The following is a 21,164-nucleotide window of genomic DNA, read 5'->3' as shown; positions in this document are numbered from 1 at the left end:
GGACTGGTTTGACATATGGAGTCTACAAATTTTGACCCTGGCACCACATGAATACTTCACCTACTGTCAGGCTCGGGGACTAACTAGGCACACTTCACCTTGTGATGAATGTGCTTATTTCTAGGACCCAGCTCTGTTAAAAAATGACTAAGTCATAATCTGCAATTGTTCAAGCCCTTAGTTTGGCTCTAAGAGTCATTTACGCCTAAGGCATGGATGCTAAGCATCTCTCTTCGCTCTTGAGGGATGAAGTTCCTCTATGCCGACTAAGTCGGGGACGCTAAGCGTCCAACTTCGCTGCCCGAAAGCTAAGTGGGCACACTTCACCTAAGGTGGAGACTTCAAAAAAATTTGCTTGAGCTCCCCACATCCTTCTGGCAACTTCTAGTGAGTCTAGTTTCAACAACCATTTGAACTGTTCGAGCATCTACTTCAATAGCTTAGACGACATGTTCAATAGCTCGGATGATGTGTTCAACAGCTTGGACGCTTGTTTCAATAGCTTGGCTCCTAGTTAAATTGGTCGGCAGCCTGTTCTAAGTGCTCAGCAACAAGTTGGACAGCTCGGACTAGCTCGACACGGTGTTGCTCAGCGGATATAAGGTGCTCAGGGACTAGCTATGGGGGTATAACCCTGGATACCCCTAGGGCTGCAGATGGGCCAAGCCGCTAGGGGAGGCCTAGCCCATAAGATTATGCCATGAGGAGCACAGCACAGGTCACCGTGCCTCGCAAGGCTACATGGAGATCCTTGGCGATCAAGGACAATCTGATCGGATATGCTAAAGATGTTGTATTCCTTGTAAATAGATATCTTGTAACCGATCAGGACTAGATTCAATCAACCTACAACCCTACGCTCCAAGCTATATAAGGCTGGTAGTGACCCCCCTCGTTTTCACCTCATATCAAGATACAAGCCACCAAAGACATAGGACGTAGGGTATTACGTCAAGCTGACAGCCTGAACTTGTCTAAATCGTTGTCTCTGCGTTCTATATCACCATCTAGTTCGTGTCTCGCGCACCTCCACTGATTCATGTATTATCATGGGCATACCCCTCGGTAGACTACCGACTAGATTTCCTCGACAGTTGTGGATAACCTAATTCTACTATGCTCCTTGAAAACTTATCTCTCTTTTAAACTTGGAAATATTTGCAAGAGAACATGGGCTATCTTATTCATCTCTTTCTCTTTTTTTCAGGCGGGCATCTAAGTACCCATTGTTTTGAATATCTCGGACACTTGTCCATTTTTTTCAACTCTTTTTTTCTTCTCTTTCTTTTTTATGAATAACTCTTGCATAGCCCATGCTTCTTTTCTACAACAAAACTTTTAAGAGATAGCAACAAGAACTTGGAGTATTTATTTGGTGGGTGGAACCAATCAAGAATTTTTTTGGTGTTTACTCTCAGTGTAGGAGTAAAACATTTTTGGTGGATCTATATGGAATGCATGTTTTTGTGCCTACCCCCAATGTAGGAGTAGTGCTTATGTGGGTGGTGTGTACGTGATCTTGATTTTAAGAGCATGACAAACCTCTCATAAGGATCAACAAACCTTGACCAAACTCAATGCAAAACAAGTAGCATATAAGAGTGGAAGTTTTCCTAGCCTAAATATCATGTTTGGCTTTGGTAGGAATTCAAGCTTTGTAATACAGGAACTCATCATGTTGCCTTTTTATATTTTTCAAAGGAAATCGCTAGAATTTTAGTATCACTTGAAACAAGATAAATAGCAGCTCAGACCTTCTCATATCATATCTATCAATTACCTAGACTTATATCAAGCATTGCTACCCACGAGCTTTAAGTTTAGAGCAAATTCTCATGTCAAAACAATCATATCTAAAACTCGGGAGAATTCAAGGCTGAAAACTAGGTACTTGAAAGGAATTATAACAGAGCAACTATTCATTATTTCCATTGTGAATCATCATCTTCAAGTTCTTTTTATTTAGTCGCTCTTAAAAACAGAAATTTAAAGCAAACTTTATACACACTCTTTTTATTTGATTTTCATTTGTTTTAGATCACACCTTACTAATATATAAAAGATAAAGACAAATTTTTATTTTCTTTTCCTAGTTATGCATTTTTAACATAATAAAGACAAACTTGAAAAACAAATAAAAAGAAAAAGGAAACAAAATACTAGAAAAGAAAACTTACCTTAGATAATGGGGGATCCCCCTCCCCCAAGTTGGGTGTTGCTGTAGTCGATCAGAATGGCGGGTCAATGTTGAGACCCTAGAATAAGTAGTGCCAATTCTCGTTCTCCTGCTGCTGGTGTTGCTGGATGTTGGTGAGGCGGTCTCCCATATGTCTCCTATCGAGGGTTTGGGATTTTAAGTCTGCCGAACTGGACTCCTCCAGTTGTATTTATTCCTCGAGTGCATTAGTCGGTCTCAGGGATGGAGACCCTGATGGTTGTACTGGCTTCTCATGCCACTCCAAATTAGAGCATTGTTCCAGTCTTGGCTTGAAAGTGAATCGCTCTTCCTTCCCATTAATATAGAATTTGATTTCCCTAGCTCTGACATCAATGTGTGCATTTGTAGTACTTAGGAAGGGTCTCCCAAGGATGAGGGGTGTCTTCATGTCTTCCTACATATCAAGTGCTACAAAATCCACTAGAACAAAGAAGTTTCTTATTTTTACCAGAATATTCTCGACGATTCCTATAGGATAGCGAACCGATTGGTTGGCTCGTTGCAGGCACATCGATGTTGGTGTGAGCATTGAATCATTGAGCTTGTCGAAAACCTTTGGGCATGACACTAACACTTGCTCCAAGATCACATAGAGCATTCTCAAAGTTCTGGTTTTCGATCGAACAATCAATAGTGGGACATCCTGGGTCCTTCTTCTTGATAGGTGATGTATTTAGGATAGCCGCACTACACTCCTCCGTTAACTTGATTACCTTAGTGGTGGGCAATGGTCTCTTGCTGTTTAGGATGTCTCTGAGGTACTTCACATAAGTGGGTACCTATATGGCATCTAGCAGAGGAATATTGATATATAACTTTTGAATTACCTCTACAAACTTACTAAACTGCTCATCCATTTTGGCTTTTCGATTCCTATGTGGAAACGGTAGGAAGGTAGTGTCATGAAAATCTTGCATCATTTCTTGTGCTTGTGACTCATCTTCTTCAACTTCATCGTCCTTCTTCTCCTCTTGTACTGTTGTCAGTGTCTTACCTATCCTTGTCGGATATGGCGGATCACGAGTAGACTTGCCACCTCTTGTGGTTATGGCGTTGACCTTCTCAAGGTTAGTGGTAAAAGGCAGAGCAGCGGCCAACTGAGCTAATTATGATTCTATCTTCTTATTATAGCTAAGTTGGTCTTTTATAGCAGAAGAAAAACTAGCTATTTTAGTGTTTATGTTTTCTAGGACCTCATCATTAAAAACAAGCTTCTTAGAAATATTCTCATTAATCCTAACTTGTTCTAAGATCAAGTCTCTCAAAGATGGTTTCTTAAGTTGAGAAGAATAATTACTTGGATACTTACCTTGGTAATTTGACCACTGTTGTTGTTGACCCCATCCTTGTCTCTATTGTTGTGGAGTAGAATTGTTGATGACAATATTTGTGTCTTCTTGATATTTAGGGAAATCAACCCCTAAATATTCTCCACATATATTCTAGGAATTAAAAGCATCTTGAATGGCCTAATGATCTTTCTTGTAATTGGCTCGTTGTTCAAGCCAATTCAACAAGACGTCCATCTTGGTTGATAGTGCACACACCTCTTTTGGTACTTCTTCGCTCTTATTTCATGCTTGAATATTATATTGAGACCAGGATTGATTAGAGGCTATCTTCTCCATGAGAGTTTTAGCTTTTCCAAGGGTGAGTGACATAAATGATCCTCTAGCAGTAGCATCAAGTTATTCGTGAGCTTTCTGAGTTAATCCATGGTAAAAGCTTTGCATGAGCAACCAATCTTCCATCCCATGATGAGGATAATCTGAAATGTATTCTTGGAAACATTCCCATGCTTCTGGAATGGTTTCTCCTTTCTGCTGTTGAAAGTTAAAAATCTTTCCTCTTAAGGCATTGGTCTTGCCTGTATGGAAAAACTTTGCTAGAAAGGCCTTTAAACATCTTGCCCACGTGTTCATAACTTCTTTGTTGGTGTAGAACCACTACTTCACCCTTCCCACTAATGAGAATGGAAAGAGGCGGAGTAGTATGATGTCTTGAGCAACGTCCTTGATGGAGACTGTGTTGCTAATCTCCAAAAAATTCTAAAGATGAGCACTAGCATCTTCATGTGCCTTTCCACTGAACAGGGTAGCTTGTACCATGTTGATGAGGCTTGGCTTGAGCTCAAACTCAAGGTTATAGGTTTTGAGTGTTGGTCTAGTGCGAATGTTCTCTGTGCTTGGAGCAGAGAATTCATGCAGAGTCTTTTCAGCCATAACTTCAAAAACTGGTGTTGAGCTTCCCCTTGATTGGTTTGATTCTGATTGATGGTGTTTACACTATAATTTGGAAGAAGAGTTATAGGGGTTCGGAAGCTCCCAAAAATCATGTCATCATCAAGGAATCAGCTGTGTGGAGGTCAGAACTAGTTGATTTGGATGCACTAGAGTTGGCTTTCTTCAGATAGCGCCAGCAGATGATGATAGAGGCTACGATCGGCACTGGGACGAGACATACTGGACTCTACAAAAAGGGAAAGATTAGAGTCTAAGTTATCTTAAATTAGGAATATTTTCATTATACCAAAGATTATATTGAGTCGTACTCGAGTAAGGTTCATGTTTAGGCTCTGGGTATAAATACCAAACCCTGGCTATTGTAAAAGGATATGAATCAATCAAATACAAAGTCAATTACTTTTTTTGGCTCCGGCCACCCCTTAGGAGTAGGAGTAGAGTAGATCTCGGTGAGTTCTTCAGTGAGTATGGCTACATTGATCCAGTCAACCTCCACTGCTTGTCTGTAAGTACCATCATGGTTTATATCTCTATTCATATGGCTGCATCGATCCGGTCGATGCCCACTGCGACTCTGGTATAGGCTAGTTATCGATTCTTGTCTAATTCAAGTATGGCCTGTGTGATTCTGCCTCACACCCCACTACTTGAATTGGATCAAGGTCAAGTTATCGGCTCTACCTTAGTATGGTAGTCTTTGGTAGATTCATTAAGTTACCGATATTGCTTATTGCTTTCATTGTTTATCTAATTACAGCAATATCACTTTGCCCGATTGAGATTGATCTGGATTGGCCTTATATCTTGTTTAACTCATCGTTTGCTAATCTAAAACTAATCTAATCTATATCTTAAGCGATGAGTTATGTTTTTTATCGACTGTTTTGCGTCAATCTTAATCGTGCATAGTGTGCGGTTAAGGCATGTCCGATCTTGAGTAGATCTATTAGTTAATGAAAATCGCTCCACGGCCCGTCATCACGGCCTATGGGATTCTACCTCTCACCCCACTGTTGGCATCGTGGAGTGGGGATTATTAGTTAGTAGACCCGTTCCTGAGAAGACATGACCTTAAATGTGCGTTATACCTAAATTGGTTGTTTAGCCGATATCAAATGCTTTCACGAACAGTTCACATTACGAGATCATTGAAGTAGAGATAAGTTGAAAGATGCGTTAGCCCTATGATCTTGTTATGGTATTATGGCCTGCATGATTCTGCCTCATGCCCCACTGATATTAGTAATGAGTTAGGGTCATCGAGTCTATTGTTGTTTCTACAGCCTACAAGATTCTACCTCATGCCCCACTGGTCATGGTGATAGATGAGATCTAACATATTTATTAGATTTACCTTTATTAAATGGTTAAGAGGTGTTGAGCTGTTTCTTTAAATAAAAGGAGTTCAGTTACTTGTAATCATTGTCTCAGTATAAACTAATCATCATTGATATCTTATTGCCATTGATTAATATTTGCTTAAATAACATTTATCTTAAATGATAACCGATCCTTCTTATACAACCCCATGAGCTTTAATCGATTCATTCCTGCGAACATACTAGGATTGGCTATTTAGTCGATTTCCTCTCATATCGGCTCTCAGAGCCGCACATTCGGGACTGTCTGGCAACACCGGCACGTTCCACCCTTAATTACTGATAAGCTTTCTCTCCTTGTCAATTGCAAGGTCAAATTGATTGGCACGTCTCAAAAGGATTGCACAGGATCGACCACCCTTGCGCTGAAGCCAGGTGGATCTGCTCCATCAAGCGGACCCTTCTGGCTTGCTACATGTGTCCTCAGCACGGAGGTGAAAATTCGGTGTCGACACACATTTCTGGCATGCCCGGTGGGACCCTACAATCATCATGGTGGCTCACAATAATGATAACATCCTTATGGTACACTATGAAGACCTACCTGATGAGGATAAGGATACCATTGGCAAGGCTACAGAAGAATTTCAGAAGAAGTGTTTGTTGTTCTACACCAAAACACGTGACATCACAATTATTCAGAAGTTTCTACTACCAAGAGTTCTACTACACGAGCAGACAGATACAGTTGAAGCTGAAGACAGGCATTTCTTTACGGAAGCCATAGACAAATCTGTTCGTGATGCCATATCAAGCCACAATGAAGCTTTCGTTAACACATTTCACAACACCATGAAAGATGCGATTCATGGGATTCTAGTTGGTCAGGTTGGATCGACTTGTTACAACATTCCTATTGGGGACCTAATACCGGGGTACCCCAGAAGATGAAACCAATAACCATCGAACGTTAAAAACTTCTAGACGGATAAGGGCGCCGCTATGTTCCATGCCCGAATGACAGGAGTTTGGTTCTACCTCGCCCAATGCCTTTGGGACTGCTCCACCTCGCCCGAGGGCTAAGGGCTAGTCTCCGTCTCGCTCGACGCCTTTGGGCCAGCCTTGCCTTACCTGAGGGCTAAGGGCTAGTCTCTGCCTCGCTCGATGCCTTTGGGATAGCTCAACCTTACTCGAGGGCTAAGGGCTAGTCTCCGTCTCACCCGATGCCTTTTGTATAGCTCCGCCTCACCCGAGGGCTAAGGGCTAGTCTCTGCCTTGCCCGATGCCTTTTGGGCTAGCCTCGCCTCACCCGAGGGCTAAGGGATAGACTCCGCCTTGCTCGACCCCCGAGGGGCGGGCTCGGTCTCGCCCAAGGGATAAGGACTAGACTCTGCCTCGCCCGACGACCGAGGACGAACCTCGCCCCGCTCGATGTCTAAAGATAGGTTTCGTCTTACCTGACAACTTCTCCCCTGTTCCCTCATGATGATGGGTACAGAGCAAGACAAGATGTTCGGGTCAACCACGGCTTCAAGGACCATACCCTGTGCCCCAGTAGGAAAGGTACTGCCAAGGAACGATGGGATGGGTGCTTTAGACCCTTCTGGGTGCCGCAGAGCCCAAAAAGTATTACAGGTGCGTGCTCCTCGCCCTGTAGAGTTGTAGGCGTCGTCTTTAGCTCTAGGACACGGAACCCGATGAAGATATACGACAACCACTATGCTCCAGAAAAGGATTTGCGATCTCCATAAATGACGGACATGCCGTCACCACGTTATGGACCCAAGGGAGCGGCGCCCGCTTCCCAACCCCTTAGGTCCACCAAATCAGAAGACCTTGCCCATAGCACTACTCCGGACCCCGACCCCGCGTCCCTCTGACAAAGACTAATAGGAACCAGAAGGCATGTGAAGCAAGGCTAGGCGAGGTTCATAAGTCAAAACCACTGTACTACAGCCCATACCCTGCATAGGGCAGTATTCTGTAACTATCCCGACATTCTACAGGGGCATCGACAGTATTGTAGGCGCTTATCATCCTTTTGCACCCATCAGAATGGGTAACCAGGCTGGGTAGACATGAGCCACAAGGCTAGGTAGAGTACGCATCCAAGCCCTCGCGCTTGTAAAGCCGTCCCCTTCATCTATAAAAGGGGATGCGTTTCCTCCAACGAAGGGACCGACTTTTGACGGCACAACACACAACACACACAGTCAAGCTGCTACCAAGCTCTTGGCCTCCTTTCGACCCTTCCATTAGAGACTTGGGACCAATCCCTCTCTCGATCATTTGTACCCCCTACTATGAACCATTTTTGGTGTTAATAACATGAGCAGCAATAAACTGGACGTAGGGACATTCAGCCCAAACCAGTATACATCTTGTGTCCTTTAGCGCACCATCCAAGCCTAACGCGTATTACTATAAATCTAGTTGCCGGTGCTTGTACGAAACACTGACAATTGGCGTGCCAGGTAGGGGACTTTGCGCGTTCCAAATTAGGCCTCAGATGGCCACCCACGCAATTAGCTGGGTCTCGGGCGCACATGTGCGTTTCAGCGACCTAGATTTTATTGTCACACTAGGAGGAGAACTGGCGCTGACCCACATGGCCGCACATTCTCTCCCTTCCATCGACCTCAGCCGTCTGAGGCTTGAGGGCCAGCGGGCAACTCCCTTGGACCCCAGTTATCCAGGGAGGCCCCGCGCAGCATCACCCTATTTCTAGAAGGCCCCATATGAAGCGCCCCGATAGCGTTTCTGTTCGGTCTCCGCAACGCCGCAGCGACCGCTGGCCACCTTCTAGCACTATGCATGGTTCAGCCGCCCACGGACAGTGAGTTCGTGGGGACAAATGAACCTAATATGGAGACTCTCCATAGGCTCCTCATGGAGGAGCCAGGATCGTTCTCCAGCTTAGACTCCAGCAAGGGGAGCCATCACCCTTCCTGAGAGTGCTTCATGACATGGACCCCCGAGGGGCACGTCGAGGACGTCTCCGGGGAAGAGGCTACCTTGACAAACGACCCTGACGGTGGATCTAGGGGGGAGGCAACAACCCCATCTCATTTGGGGATGGAGCAGCTGAGAGCCCGCAAGCTGGAGATCGATGAGGTCAGACAAGGGCTCATCCAGGAGTATGTGGACATCAATCGCGAGATTGAATGCCGCGAAGGCGGTGGGCGCGCACACGCCACGGCTCGCACCGTACACCAGAGGATCCTCACCGACCATGGGGGCCTTCCTTACTTTGCTCGGGCAAGCCAAAACATCACCACAGCAACCGCCTTGCTGCATGGCCTACCGGAGGCCGCACTGTCCGAGGATCGCTGCGCCCACCGAGAAATCCGCATGTTGCTCGAGCGTGTGGTAGTGCAGTAGGCAGCAAGTTCGCTATCCCGACGATGCGAGCCCGACGCCAGCCAGCGTACACCGTTAGTGCATCCCACCAAGGGCGCGTCCGTTCACTAGACACCGCTAGGCGGTAGGCAGCCCTCTGCCATCTTGGTGCATCAACGTCTCGGCCACGACCGCGATGTACGTGGCACCATCGACGCCCACAGGCACGTCCATGGCAACGTAGGAGAGGCGGCCAGCCGTGGCTACCATCCTCGATGCAATGGACGCTACGACAATGGCAAGGACCAAAGCCCAAGCCCTGGCCTACCAGGCCCTCAGGCCTTCAGCCAACACATCCTCAACACTGCGTTCCCCCTAAGGTATCGACCGCCTACCAACATCCCTAAATATTCTAGGGAAACAAATCCCGGGCTTTGACTCGAAGACTATCGGCTTGCATGTCAGGCCGGTGGTGTGAGTGATGATGATTTCATTATTTGCAATCTCCCACTGTTCTTGGCCGATTCAGCATGAGCATGGCTGGAGCACCTACCGTCCAACGCCATTCAAAGTTGGGCGGATCTAACAGAGATCTTCGTGGGCAACTTCCAGGCCACGTACAAATGCCCTAGAAACCCGTGGGACCTCAAGAACTACTGCTAGAAGGCTGATGAAACCCTCCGCGTGTACATCTGGCGCTTCTCTCGGCAGTGCAACGAGCTCCCTAACATCGCTAACGCCGATGTGATAGTAGCCTTCCTATCTAGGACAACCTACGAATCTCGAGTCCACAAGCTGGGACACAGGGGCCCATGGACCACCAAGGAGCTCCTGGACATCGCCACCAGTCATGCCTTAGGAGAGGAGGTGGTTGGAGCCATCTTTGACTGCTTCGACGGCAAGGTGAGGCAGGACGAGGACACCGGCGAAGGTGCTTCCAACTGACCTGCCAAAAGAAAGAACAAGAAGCAACAGCACGACAACTCGCTCGTGGCCGCAACCGACCGCAAGGGTGGCCGGAGACCCACGGAGGGCGCTCTGAACCATTTTGAGAAAATACTCGAGGGGCCATGCCCAAACCATGCTTTCCCGGCCAAGCATCTATACAAGGATTGTGGCCTCATGCGCAAATACTTGTCCGGGGGCCTCAACAAGGAGGAGCAGGGGAAGGAACCTGCCCCCACTGATGACACCGGCGAGAAGGACAATGCCTTCCCAACACCGACCGGTGCTCTCATGATCTTTGAAGGATTAGCAGCCTATGACTCCAAGCGCCGCCAGAAGGTTGCGCACCGCGAGGTCTACACGGCCGGACCGGCCACACCTACCTTCCTCTGGTGGTCAGAATTTGCCATAACCTTTGACTAGACCAACCATCTAGATGTCATCCCACACTCGGGAAGGTACCCGCTTATCATCGATCCGATCGTCGGCCCAAAGCGGCTGACAAAAGTACTGATGGACGGAGGCAGAGGCCTCAACATCATGTACGCCAAGACGCTCGATGAGATGGGCGTCGACTGAACGAACCTCCGCCCTGTCTGAGTGCCTTTCCATGGCATCATGCCTAGTAGGCAGGCCGTGCCACTAGGGCAAATCGATATGCCCGTCACTTTCGGAGATCAGTCCAATTATAGGACTGAGACCCTCACCTTCGACGTGGTAGGGTTCCCAGAACCTTCCACACCATCCTTGGATGTCCATGCTACGCGAAGTTCATGGCCATCCCCAACTATATATACCTTAAGTTGAAGATGCCGAGCCCCCATGGGGTCATCACCATCGGCACCTCCTTCCATCGTGCTTACGAGTGCGAAGTCGAATGTTGCAGCCACGCCACAGCAGTCGTCGCCTCCGAAGAGCTCGCCACCCTCAGGGAGGAGGTCGTTGAAGAAGCACCCAACATGAAGAGGTCGTCTGGGTCGTTTGAACCGGTGGAAGGGTCCAAGGAGGTCCTCTTGGACCCTAGCAGCTCTGAGGGCAAGAAAGTCTGCATCGGGACCGCGCTCTCCTCCAAATAGGAAAGCGCGCTCATCGATTTCCTCCACGATAACAAAGACATCTTTGCGTGGAAACCCTTGGATATGCCAGGCATCCCGAGGGAGGTCGCCAAGCATACCCTAAAAATCCTCCTAGGCTCCAAACCGGTGAAGCAACGCCTATGCCGCTTCAACAAGGAAAAACGCCGAGCCATCGGTGAAGCAATAGCAAAAATGTTGGCTACTAGGTTCATCAGGGAAGTACACCACCCAGAGTGGTTAGCAAATCCTGTTCTTGTGCGAAAAAAGAGCGGAAAATGGAGAATGCATGCCGATTACACAGGCCTCAACAAGGCGTGTCCAAAGGATCCGTTTCCTTTACCACGAATAGACCAAATAGTCGATTCCACCTCAGGGTGCGAAACCCTCAGCTTCCTTGATGCATACTCTGGCTACCACCAGATCATGATGAAGGAGTCCGACCAGCTCACGATGTCTTTTATCACCCCCTTCGGATCATTCTGCTACATTTTAATGCCGTTTGGTTTGAAGAACACTGGGGCAACTTACCAGCGTTGTATGCTCAATTGCTTCGGGGACCTCATCGGGCAGACCGTTGAGGCCTACATCGATGACATCATAGTCAAGTCCAAGCGAGCTGACCACCTTGTCGCCAACCTTGAACAAACCTTTGCAAAACTCCGGGCAAACAGCATCAAACTCAATCCCAAAAAATGTGTTTTTGGGGTTCCAAGGGGCATGCTGCTCGGCTTTATTGTCTCCAAGCGCGGCATCGAAGCCAACCCAGAGAAAATATCAGCCATCACAAAGATGGGCCCAATCCAAAACATAAAGTTGGTTTAGCGGATCATAGGGTGCCTTGCCGCCCTCAGCCGATTCATTTCGTGCCTCGGCGAACGAGGACTCCCCCTTTATCAACTCCTGAAGAAATTCGACCACTTCGAGTGGACAGCCGAGGCCCAGGAAGCACTTGACATGGTTAAGCAATTTGTAACTAAACCCCTAGTCCTGGTCCCTCCAAGCAACGGAGAATCCCTCCTCCTGTACATAGCGGCCACCACGCAAGTGGTTTGCACCACCTTAGTGGTAGAGCAGGAAGAAGAAGGGCACGCCTTCAAGGTGTAGTGCCCTATATATTTCATCAATGAGGTGTTATCCGACTCCAAAACCCGTTACTCCCAAATCCAGAAACTCCTCTACACCGTCCTCATCACCAAGAGGAAGCTACGCTACTACTTTGAGTCACACCCTATGACAGTCATGACGTCGTTCCCCCTTGGCGAGGTCATCCGTAGCTAGGACACTACAGGAAGAACCGCAAAGTGGGCGCTCGAGCTGATGGATCAGGGCATTACTTATGCCCCCCGAACAGCGATCAAATCCTAGGTGCTGGCTAACTTCATCGCAGAGTGGACCGAGGTCCAGATGCCACCAGCAGTCGTCGATCAAGAGTATTAGACGATGTATTTTGATGGATCGCTAATGAAGAAGGGTGCTGGTGCAGGACTAGTCTTTGTATCTCCCCTCGGGGTCTACATGAGGTATATGGTTCGGCTCCATTTCCCCTCATCAAACAATATCGTAGAATATGAAGCGCTCATCAACAGCCTACGAATAGCCATCGAGCTGGGCATCTGACGCCTCGACGTCAGGGGTGACTCCCAGCTGGTCATCAACCAGGTCATGAAGGAGTCGAGCTACCATGACACCAAGATGGAGGCATACTACCAAGAAGTTCGATGGCTGGAGGATAGATTCGACAGCCTCAAACTCAATCACATCCCAAGGCACCTCAATGAAGTAGCCGACATGCTCGCGAAAGCGGCATCCGGCCGAGAGCCAGTCTCGGCAGGCGTCTTTGCTAGCGAACAACACAAACCTTCGATACGCTACTCGGGGTCGGAACAGGCCGATGATGGCCCATCTAGTCCGACCCCACGGGCCGACCCGTCAACTGCTCCACCCGACCCTGAGGTCATGGAGCATGAAGAGGACCCAGCAGCAGAGTCCGACTCTCCCGACGACTGGAGAACGCCTTACCTTGACTACCTCCTCTGCGACATACTACCAGTAGACAAGACGGAAGCCCGACAGCTTGCATGTCGCACCAAGTCCTTCGTTCTTGTAGAACACGAACTTTACAAATGGGGCCATATGGGGATCTTATAGCTTTGTATCCCTAGCGAACAGGGAAAACTTCTGCTAAGCGATATCCACGGTGGAGTCTGCGGTCACCATGCCGCACCAAGGACCTTGGTTGGGAACGCGTTCCGACAAGGCTTCTACTGGCCCACCGCAATAGCCGACGCCGAGCAAATTGTACGCACCTGTGAAGGGTGTCAGTACTACGCTCAGTAGATTTACCTTCTGGCCTAGGTGCTCCAGATGATCCCCATCACGTGGCCCTTTGCGGTCTGGGGGCTCGACCTGGTTGGGCCACTCAAAAAAGCGCCCGGGGGATTTACCCACCTGCTTGTCACCATAGACAAGTTTACAAAATGGATCAAAGCACGACTGATCTCCATGATCAAATCTTAACAGGCTGTGTTGTTCTTCCTTGACATCATCCACTGCTTCGGAGTACCAAACTCCATCATCACAGACAATGGCACGTAGTTCATCGGTAGGAAATTCATTCGATTCTGCAATGAACAACACATCCGGATTGATTGGGCAGCCATCGCGCACCCCCGGACGAACGGGCAGGTCGAACGCGCAAATGGCATGCTCCTACAAGGCCTTAAGCCTAGAATTTTCAACCAGTTGAACAAATTTGGCGCGCGCTGGCTCGCTAAGCTTCCGGCCATGCTCTGGAGCCTAAGGACAACTCCTAGCTGAGCCACTGGCTACACACCCTTCTTCATGGTCTATGGTTCTAAGGCTGTTCTCCCAACAGACCTTGACTATGGAGCACCAAGAATCAGAGCGTACGATGAGCAGGGGGCCGAGGCATCTCACCAAGACACCATGGACCAGCTAGATGAAGCCCGCAACATCGCCCTCCTCTGTTCAGCCAACTACCAGTAGGCGTTGCGATAGTACCATAGCCGACAGGTGTGGGGTCGAGCCTTCAACGTCGGGGACCTTGTCCTCCGCCTTGTGTAGAGCAACAAGGACCGCCACAAACTCTCCCCACCCTAGGAGGGGCCCTACGTCATCGCGGAAGTACTTTGCTCGGGTGCCTACAGGTTGAAAACCATCAACAGCGAGGTCTTCACCAACACTTGGAACATTGAGCAGCTATGTCGTTTTTACCCTTAAATAAACGCATGTTTCTTCTTATCAGTCTTTGTCTTTACAAATCCCCGATCTTTAGTGACATTCAACCCCTGCAAATTGTGAGGGGTCGAACCTCACTTAGGGACTGATATAAGTACAAGTACGTTTATCTTGCAAACACTTCCTGTATTATCTTTGAAAACTTTATCTAAGTTTTCCGATCTTCTCGTAAACAAGTCCTAAGGACTAAGATTTCGGGAAGAAATTCTGAGTACAACTGGTAGGACTGCGGGAGACCCACACCCCAGCGGCTATAACCTCTTTGCTCACCAGCGTGATCAGAATTAATTCACCCGTATTCTTAGTTTTTTACAACTTGGGCCATGGGAAGGCACCAAAACCTCTTCTACAAGAAGAGAATTGAAAAGCTGTTTACCCTAACAAAAGATGAAAATTTGTTCATTTTTTGCACAAATTAACCACTTACAAAATGATTTCATCACGCAAAAGACTAGTGTACTCCTAGAAATCTAAAGGACTGTTCACTCAGGGGCTCCCCCAAACTTATTCAATTACATTCTCTGCTAAGCTTTACTACGAGTACTACTATGGCCGCCACACCGAGCTCTCCATCGGCAACGTCCGGGCATGTACACAGGCCAGTTTGTCTACTGCGGCCACTATGCCGAGCTCTCCATCGGCAACAACCGGGCATGTATATGGGCTAGTTCGTCTACTACGGCCACCGCACCACGCCCTCCATCGGCAACATCCCACCGCGTCGCAGGATCTTTGAAGGCATCATCATCTGCAACGTCGAGCACCGCGCCAGCGAATATGATGCCCCTCCGCCGGGACGTTATCCCACTATGTCGCAGGACCTTCGAAGGCACCGTCATCTACAATGTCGAGCACCGCGCCAGCAAATATGGTGCCCCTCTGCCGAGACCTTTAGGCACTGCGCCATCATCATTAGCCCCAACCCTAACAACAGCGTTGAGGTAGAAAGCACCTCCCACTGAAGGAAGGCCGCGACCAGCGACAGCGAAATCAACAACGCTCGTCGCTCTCTGGTGCCTCTTCTCCTCTGGCAGCGTCAACCCCTCCTCAGCATAGGCAAACCACGCCATCTCATCTATGTTCGATAACCTCCAGCTCAACATCGTGCTTCGGAATCATGGGTGGACCTGTGAGTTTATCTCTCTCTGGTATTACCCTCTCTTACTTAGGAACCGATACATTCGGTAGAAAGGAAGGAGAAGAGGTGGTGGTTCAAAGGCTAGCGAGGAGGTGCAGTGAGAACTCTCCCCCCTCCCTATTTAAAGAGGGGGCTTGACAGCTAAGGAAAGGTGAAAGGTTCGGATGAAAAAAATCTCTACCTTCCCCTATTCAATACAAATGCGAAATCAATGCCGATAGGAATCTGAGGTGACGCGCCAGAAACGATGGGACGTGCTCTGAGTCGATGGGACACTGCCTGGTAAGCCAGAACATCACCCGGGCATGGCCCACCACTAACATGACCCAGACGCAAGAACCGGGGCACACTCACCTACAGGCGACTCTCCGCTTCCCTAGGCTAGATCAAGGATGGCCAATAATGGAACCTCCTTCGAGGGGGAGCCCAACGGGCCCTTGGGTCGATTGGTCGGCCCAGGCAAAACAATGAACGAACAACCGACAATAAGATAAGCATCCCTGTTTATTTACTTTGAGTGTTGATTTCTTTACCGAGCTTCCGACCCCAGCAACGGCAGGGACACGGACATTGCTTGGGGACTGCCGAGGGCACATGTTTGTTTAAACACCCTCTTAGCCCAATCCCTCCTTACGTTTGGGAAACCAAAAGCACGGCGTGTGGGAATACAATGATGAGTACAACTGGACGAACCTCCGGACCCTACGCTCCCTCGGCTACAGAGTCTTTTTGGTTCACCAGCATAATCGTGTTTACAGTACCTCACACTGCTAGCCTTAGCTCCCACCTTCCCAAAAGGACTTTGGAGGGGTCTACCTACAGAGTCCCCCTTCAGGGGGGAAGCTGGCAGATCGCTTAACAATCAATCACAAAAACAAAAATAGCAATACTTATGCAGTTCACGACCGGCCTCGTCGGAAACACCAGACCTGAAACCTGGCTCGAACACGTCTGGTAGGAGCTTTCCATCATTCGTGCTACCAAGGTAACGTTACCGACCCCGCCTTTATTTCAACTAAATTTTACATTCAAACATTGCATATATAAAATATTGCATCCCAATGCTTCGTGTCGCGTCACGAAATGACAGTCACCTCATTCGATATGGGTGGCAGTAGGTTGAGGTTCGAAGGTTGGCCCGTGAAGGGCTCGAGGCTGCCTCGCGTCGAACAGAGCTAGGGAGAAATAACTGAGACGAGCCCCAGTGGCCCTGCCCGACCCTGCTCAAAAGCGGACAGGGACATCTCAACCTTTTCATGTTCGATTCTAACCCTAAGCCGAACCCACAGAATCTCCATCGCGGAGAGGCCATCGGGCCACTTGAGCCTATCAAACAGCTCGGGCATCTACCGAGAGGCGGGTTAAGAAGTTGTGGAATGCCACCAGAGGGCTCTTTCGACCCCATCAGCAAATGATGGACACGGATTCCACATGAACGTACCCGTTAGCGAGCTCATTGAGCACAACACTCAAGCAACCGAGGCAAGTGTTGTTTACTCAGCCCCTCCGATTACGAAAGTCAAGGACGGGGTAACACGCGAATTATGGCCGACCCCTATTAGACCCTAATAAGGCCCAGGGGCTCGAGCCGCTCAATACAGGGACATAGGTTCGAAGGACCTCCCTTGCCGAGCCCATAGAGTCCCCATTTAGGGAATTCTGTTGGAAGGCAGGGCGGTGAATAGTGTAACACCATCCAAGGACTTCGCCGACCCTCCATCTAAATGTTTTGGTCTCCAGTAACACCTGACCCCAGCAAATGCAGGGGGTCGGACCTTACTCGGGGGCTGGTTATGGTATGGCTACCTCCCTTCCTTTTTTTGAAACAATCATTACATTAGATTCCCTCCTCGCGTCAAGGCCAGCGGCAAGATTCGGGGGGAACAGATTGGTAAGACCACAAAAAACCAAATGACCAGACGGCCACGATATGTTTTGCTCAAGTAGCACAACCCAAATTTTTTCCCCTAAAGGCACCACTGGCCCTGCGGTCTTAGATGAAGGGAAGGGTCGGATCGAATAAACACTCTTTTTTATTGCAAAAAGGGAAGAAGTTGAAACCAAACAAAACAAAATTACGAAGCAAAATCATGAAACTGCTTCCAGACTCGAAAGTACCAAAACTTGTTCACATATTACATATAAGTGTTGTTCAAATTTATTCGATGAACTACTTCTGCGAAGGGAGAACCATTTCTTTTAGATTATCCGCTAGGTTCTTCGCAAGAGGAGCGACCACCTTCTCAATTGCGTCTAGCTCATCATCCTCATAGGTGGGCGGGAAACCTTCGCTCATCACCTCCAGGTTGATCTCCTTCTCATAATGAGCATGGGAGACGGTGAAGGCCTGGGTGATCCTGGCGTGAAAAACACTCTCCTCAAGCTGGCCCACCCGAGCCGTGATACTAGCGGCACGGGTCGCAAGCAAGCTGGTCCCCTCCTCTTGTGCCACCTGTAGGTTGTCGCAGATCGCCAGAACGGCGAGGGATAGGCGATCATACTCATCACCTTCAGCTTGAAGAAGCCGCCGCGCCTTGGCAAGATCGGTGCGCAAACTAGCAGAAACTTCCTCGGCATCCAACCATTGGGTCACCTCGACTCCAAGATCCGTCTGGCGTGCCTTGGCCTCCCAACACACTTTGTCGCGCTCTTGGGACGTCCGCTCGATCACTATGGCATCCTGGTTCACCTTCTCTTGCAACATCGCGGACCTCCACTTAGCCTTTAGCTTGAGGTCCCGCTCTGTCTGTAGCTCCGCCAGGAGCTCGCTGGCTTTCTCACTAGCCATGGCATTCTTCTACAGCAGCTCATCTTGCTCCTTTCGGAGCCTGGCGATCTCCTCCTCATCTAGCTTTGTCCTCGCCAACAAGTCCTCAAACATCCCATGGGCCTCCTCTGTGTCCTAACGCACCTGGGCCTCCCGCTGCTGGGCGGCAACAAGCTGCGTGCCCACATCTCCTCACAGCCGGGCCTCTTTGGCAAGGTGATCCCATTCCGCCTTCTATTCACAAAGGAACTAGGATTTGCTCCGACTGCGAGCAACAATGACCTAAAAAGAAGACCGATATCAAAAATACGAAAACACAAAGGTATTTGAAGAAGGAGGAAACAAGGAAGAACGAGTAGATACCTAGCTAGTAGGAATGACAATTTCACACAGGGCCCCTCTGACCTGGTTCAGGGCATTCATCATAGTTGAAAGCCCAAAGTCAAGACTCTCCTGCTCCATGCTCTCGGCATGGTCATCGAACGTGAAAAGAGTCGATGTTGGGTCATGAGCGGCCATCCACTAAAGCAATGGCTCACACCGCACGGGGGAGCGGCTGCCTCCTGATAAAGGGGCCAAAGGTGACTCCCTCCTGGTCCTCTGCACCACCGCCACGACACCCGAGGACCCTCCGACCGGGTCCTCCTCCATCTTGGCTGCTTTGAGCGCCACGGACGGATCCACCTGGGCCCTCGGTGGCGTGGACTGCACTACGCCCTCGAGCGCCACCGTGGCTGCGCTCGGCTAATCCTGGCTTGACGTAGTTGCAACCACCTCCACCAGTGATACACGACCCTCGGCCGGAGGTGCCACACCCACTGTGGAAAAACCTACCTGTTCGGCGGCCACCAAGGGCGCGGGTACTGCCACGGCCGCCGTCGAGTCGACCAACGTAGCCGTAGCCTTATCGCCACTCCTGCCCGAAACAGGAGCAGCATCGAGCGACGCCCCCATCCTGCCTGATAGGCATGGCTCTTCTTGGGTGCCGTCCCTAGAGGGTGGCCCATCCGCAAAAGTCTACACAAGAGAAAAAGGCATAAAGTCAAAAAAAAAGAAACAAAATAAAAGAGAGATAGGGGAGTCAGTGGCTTACCCCGACGCCTTCGGCCGGTGGGAGCATTTTGGGGATGAACCCCTAGGTCTCTGCCCCAACTCATTGGGATGGGACCGCTTTGAACCTACCCCCTGCTCCTGGGCAGGGGAGCTCATCTCCGAGGGCACGGCTGCGGAGCCACCCCTCTCAGTCCACACCTCAGGCTGGGTGGCAGACCCACTTACCACCGTCCTCTCATTAGGCATGGCAATAGGACCCCCTCCTCCGTTAGCACCTCGGGGGCCTCCTCGGACCCAGCCACCCATTGATCCTCTACCGGTACCCCGCGCGAAGTGGCGGACTCTTCGGCTCGAGCCTCCGCCAACCTTGAAGACTCGCTCCCCTCTGCACGGAACGAGGGGGGTTCCTGCATAGAAGGAGGGGCATTGGTCAGCATGCCCTCATCCTCTAGGATGCCCCAGTCCACACCGGCAGCAACCTCATCAACATCATCATCATCATCGTCGTCGTCCTCATCAACGTCGTCATCACTGTTTACTTCCTCTCCTCGATCCCGTGCCTCCTGCTTCCGCCGCTCCTCAGCTTTCCTTTGCTCCCTTGTCCTCTTTTCCCACTTAGTCGTGACACGATTCACCACCGCCATGACCTGATCCTTTGGTAGCGGGATCGGGCAGTCCTTGAAGAATAGCCTCCTCGGCTAGTCCTGCCATCCCAAGGTTGGTATTAAAGGATCAGAAATTCAATCGAAAAGGAGGGTACGGGGAAGGAAAGCTTACAAATTCAAGGAACCCGGGTTCTGGTCGCATTGGGGGATGCCCTGGCACCAGATACATAGGTTCGAGGGTGGAGCCGAAGGTGTCCTTCATAGGCTCCATCACCTCCTTGATACGCTGCGCCACTTCAGAAGGAGCAAGCGCCTCATCAGCGAGCACCATTCCTTTGAACGACTCTCCTAGAACCATCCGGTACAGGGGAAGTGCGCGCACCATTAGTGGCGCCACACTCCTCACATGGTAGGCACCAATGATCCTTGACCCCTTCATGCCCCGGGCCTTTAGAGCATGATTGGCGGCGAGAAGGTCGGCAAGGTGTTTCTTCTCCGAATTCGGATAGCCCCACTGCCATGACTCTAGAGCCTCATCGATGAGGCGCCCAGAGTACTTCGGCAATGTGGCACTCAGGTTGTCCCTAATATAAAATCACTACGAGTGCCACCCCTTATTTGAGGATGACAGACGCATCAGCGGGTAGTCCCTTGATCGGGTGTGGCGTAGATGAATGCTGGCACATCCCATCAGCATGCTCACATCCTTCCCCCCAATCTTCCTCTTTGACAAACTGACGGTGAAAAAGTGCCTCCACAAATCAAAGTGGGGATCGATTCCTAGGAAACCCTCACACAGGGCAACAAACGCCACCATGTGTTGGACACCATTGGGGGTAAGGTGCTGCAACTCCACTTGATAATAATCCAACAACCCCCGAAGAAATCTATGTGCGGGTACGGCAAATCCCCGCTCATGAAAGATGGCAAAAGACACGACATACCCTTCGGGCGGCACTGGCTTGCTCTCATTGCTGGGCAACAGCCACTCCCCGATGGTGGACAGCAGGCGGAGGAGGCCACGGTGGACGAGGCCCTCCAAACGACGAGAAGTAATGCCGGATCTGCCCCACAGCTCCATCGAAATGTCAGGGGAAGATGGGTGCAAGCTCAACGAGGGCGGCGGCATGGATGTGAGCTCGATGGTGGTGGAAAACGCGGATGCAAACCTAACGGTGGTGGCAGTCTTGGCGTGGGAAGCTA

General features: G+C 49.7%; 1 non-coding gene across 1 annotated transcript; it reads left to right on the top strand.

The window, feature by feature from the left end:
* The first annotated feature begins 3,967 nt into the window (after positions 1-3,967).
* LOC136478575 (small nucleolar RNA R71) lies at positions 3,968-4,074 on the top strand. The gene has a single exon (XR_010764299.1). It is a non-coding gene; the product is annotated as a small nucleolar RNA R71 (small nucleolar RNA).
* Positions 4,075-21,164: the final 17,090 nt, after the last annotated feature.

This window comes from Miscanthus floridulus, chromosome 8 (assembly GCF_019320115.1).
Source record: "Miscanthus floridulus cultivar M001 chromosome 8, ASM1932011v1, whole genome shotgun sequence".
NCBI classification, from domain to species: Eukaryota; Viridiplantae; Streptophyta; class Magnoliopsida; order Poales; family Poaceae; genus Miscanthus; species Miscanthus floridulus.
The sequence above is the reverse complement of the archived record's forward strand: the minus strand, read 5'-3'. Positions and strand labels throughout refer to the sequence as shown.